The 4184-nt window shown below is 44.0% G+C and overlaps 1 non-coding gene across 1 annotated transcript; it reads left to right on the forward strand.

The window, feature by feature from the left end:
- Window positions 1-2973: 2973 nt before the first annotated feature.
- Window positions 2974-3048, forward strand: Trnat-ugu (transfer RNA threonine (anticodon UGU)). Its single transcript has one exon. It is a non-coding gene; the product is annotated as a tRNA-Thr (tRNA).
- Window positions 3049-4184: the final 1136 nt, after the last annotated feature.

Genomic DNA, 4184 nt, shown 5'->3' on the forward strand with positions numbered 1-4184 from the left:
CAACAATGTACACACCATGCATACGGTATATGGATCCGTAGAAAGAGTCGAAAAATTTAAGTATTTAGGGGAGTACATACAAATGGGAGGATCAAACAAGGCGGCTAACATGGAACGAACGAAGAAACTCCAGAAGGCATACAAACTCACATGGTCACATTATAATAAGAAAAGCATATCGAGGCAGGCCAAACTTAGGCACTACAAAACAGTTGTATTACCAGAAGCATTGTAAGCGTCAGAAACAACCACAATTGGAGCATCAGGCGTCATAGACACAGAAAAAATAGAACGCAAAATTCTCAGAAAAATATTTGGACCAATTCACAGAGATGGCGTATGGATGAAGCGACCTACCAAAGAGCTGTACCAGCACACTGACAGACTAACAGACGCGATCAGAAAACGCAGATTAACTTTCTATGGGCACATACAGAGAATGGACAACAACCCACTTACAAAGAAAATTTTTGATGTAGTAAACAGCTCAAGCAAGAAAACAAATTGGTATCATGAAATAGACGAAGACTTAAGGCAGATAGGGATCAACAGGCAAATGATAGGAGACAGGAAATACTTCAGAAACAAAGTTAGGAGTGCAAAATTTATTGTAAAGGAGAGAAAGAAGAAAGGAACATTACGGACAGAGCAAAGGAAACAGGAGCACAGCCAAAGGATGAAGAGATTTTGGGAAGAGAAGAGGAAGAAAGGAAAGAAGTGAAAATTGTGTCATCATGTGATTTTCGAGTTCAAACACTGTCCATAAGGGCAACAATGAAATGAATGAATATATATATATATATATATATGTGTGTGTGTGTGTGTGTGTGTGTGCGCTGGGGGGGGGGGGGGGGGGGAGGTGCGCGCGCAAACACAGTTGTACAAAGACACATGCATATACATACAGAGAAACAACACACACACACACACACACACACACACACACACACACGCACGCACACGCACACGCACACTTACATCATGTACAGAACATTTAACAATAATATTGTAGTAAAAAAGTTATTTTTCGGCTGTACCACAAGAGACCCCGCACTACATGCAATAGGAGATTTTGCAGTTTATTGTTTCAAGTCATAGTTTACGCAGTCGTGTTATTTGTGCTGTGGCTTAACGTCAAATGGAAGAGAAGAAGAAAGAAAAAGGCGATTTATGCTACGAATTTGTATACTCTGCAATATTTTCAATTAGGGATGGCCATTCTGAAAGTACAAGAGGCGTTCAATAAGTAATACAACACATTTTTTTTCTGAAAGCAAGTTCTCCACGCTTTTGGTTACAAAATCCTATCATGCAACGTACTTTTCGTTCAATGCGACAGCGTTACGCCACCTTACTGGGAGAGCGTATATGCCCACTTGCTACCATTCTACCGTTCGACGTCGGAGCCAACGCCTTGCAGCATCAATAAAGTCTCCATCATCCATGTACTGCATCCCGCGGAGTGCATCTTTCGTTGGGCTAAACAGATGGAAGTCAGAAGGCGCGAGATCCAGGGTGTAGGGTGGATGAAGAAAAGCAGTCCAGCGAAGTTGCGTGTGCTTCTTTCGGGTGCGCAGACATGCGTGAGGCCTTGCGTTGTCATGGAGAAGGAGAAGTTCGTTTGTATTTTTGTGGCGTTGAATCCGCTGACAGCATTTTTTCAGTTTCCTTTGAGTAGCACAATATACAGGGTGATTATAATTAAAGGTAACCTTTAAAACCTCTGGAGAAATAACACCACTGGTCAGAATGACGTCAAATTGCACTGGAATGTTATCGAAGAAGGGGGAAAACGTATGGCAGAAGAAAAATAAATAGTTACAAAATGTAGCAATAGATGGCGCTGTACCCATCATAATTTAATAGCGGTCGATTACAAATGACAAATGAATCACACAACAATGGCTAAGGTGGTGTGAGCGTGTGGGTGCTATTCTGTCATTCTGTGCAACGGATTAATCTGAGATGTGCCCTTTACCCTGTGGCTCCTGCAGGATGCAATTTCCACCCCCACACTACTACAGACGTCCGACAGACGCTCGTAACGTTGTAAAGAGAAATGCCTGAAAAACTTTCAGCAATAAATATCTTCTGAAGTCGTCCGCTGTAAGGAAATGACAGAAAAATTCACAAAATTTCTTACATAACTAGTGGGATACTTGGGTACTGGAGTAGTGCTAGTTAGTGTAAGAAAAACATGAAACTAACGAAAATTATTATTTATTTTGCTAAAATTATGAGAAATCACAATGGCGCCTTTAGTTATGAACTGAACAAGTTATTTCCGAGTGAATGTGAAGTTATCTCTCAAGGATAGGATTCGCTAATGAAATTTCTATACAACATTTAAGATTGTTATTGGCTTGGCAGAATGGCTGAGAGCCGCGCCTACTCAACTTCAATAATTATCCATTAGAATGTTTCTAGGTATGGTCGAGGCTGTCGCGTGTGAAATGAAATGCAGTGAAGTGTACTGTTGTGGAGGAAATATGGGGCTCATAAGAGCAGTAGCGCACAATACTGTAAGCTGCGATGACTGCTCTCTGCGCCGCTCGCTGCTGACAAATAAGATAACTCTCGTACTGAAATCATAATTAAATGGACACCCTAGCTGCAAACAGGAGGTGATGTACTTCATCGCAACGCCTGTTTGCAGCTAGGGTGTCCATTTAATTATCATTTCATTTCTAGCAAAGCTGCATGGTCATCCACGGTAACTGTTCTTTCGGGAACAGATACTACCGTCATATATAGTTAAAATATGGCTTCCCGGCCATTGACCTTCTTGTGCGAACGCACACGCCATGCCCGAACTTGTACGGGACTTGGTAGATTAATCTGCCACGAGTAATGAGTATGATAAGCAAACATCTATTAGGCGCACTACGAATGTAGTGGTGTGGACATGTTGGGAATGTGGATCTCACGGGGAGCGTGCTAGCGATAAGTCCCTGCAGACGCACTATCCTCTGTGCCCGCGGTGGCTCAGATGGATAGAGCATCTGCCATGTAAGCAGGAGATCCCGGGTTCGAGTCCCGGTCGGGGCACACATTTTCAACATGTCCCCAATGAAGTACATCAACGCCTGTTTGAAGCTAGGGTGTCCATTTAATTATTTCATTTCTAGCAAAGCTGCATGGTCATCCACGGTAACTGTTCTTTCGGGAACAGATGCTACCGTCATATATGACTCTCGTACTGTCTGGATTGACCTTCGCCAATCAAACTCTCCCTACGCCTTGATGAAGTCAAGGACTCCCATTCGCCCCTAGTCTAACTATTGGCGTGGCACACTGGTCATTAAGTCCACCGCGATGCCACTCAAAAATTCGCTCGTGGGCGTTTAACTATAACTCTGTCTGTTCACACCGCACAATAAGTGTGACGGCCAACACAGTGAACAACGCTTGATCGCAAGGACTCAATATAGAGTCGCACCCCGATTCGCTCTCGACCGGGGTGCTCTCCCAGTGACGTATTGAGGAGAGACTTGTTCCTCGCTCTTTGAGTACACGTACGAGCGCGCACGCTCTCGTTACGTGTTCTCGCTCCAAGAGCGACAACGGAACGGCCCCTCTCCATGCCAGACGTGAAGGGGTATATCTTTTGGTCTCTTCAATTACTCCTTCAGCTCAAGGCGTCAGAAATATCGTCTGCCAATCAGCATTGCTCTTCTAAAACGGGAGAATGACTTTCGTTTAAGGCGACCAATCTCGAAATCTATAGCATCGGCGTTTGGCGTTTGCTGTCTCCCTGTGAAAATCTCTGAAATTGCATGCTATGTTGTAAAGAATGTATAGGCTGGGCGCTCCCACACAATGTAGCGGAATTTGCTTTTAATCTGAAGACGGGGTCGTTCTTCCTTTCAATCGGGCAATCGCTGTCTGCTCTATGGGCGGTCACCGGTCGACATAGATAGGCTGAGTCGTCCTCTGAAGGGACCGGCCCCCCACCAAGCGGTTTGCGTCTCCCGAACTAAAATCCCCTGTGACCGTCGTGTCTTGAATGTGTGTGTGTTCGCCAGCCTCGAGTATTTCAATCTCGGTGCGCATTTGCGATTTATTAGTTATTTTCATATCGTTTACATGAATTCATACAACATTGACTTTATCTTATGGAGTTTGGGTTCGAATGAAGCGTATTGATGTGCAGAATTTGATTGTGAGGGCGGAATATGTAAGCA

Source organism: Schistocerca serialis, chromosome 2 (genome assembly GCF_023864345.2).
Source record: "Schistocerca serialis cubense isolate TAMUIC-IGC-003099 chromosome 2, iqSchSeri2.2, whole genome shotgun sequence".
Taxonomy (NCBI): domain Eukaryota; kingdom Metazoa; phylum Arthropoda; class Insecta; order Orthoptera; family Acrididae; genus Schistocerca; species Schistocerca serialis.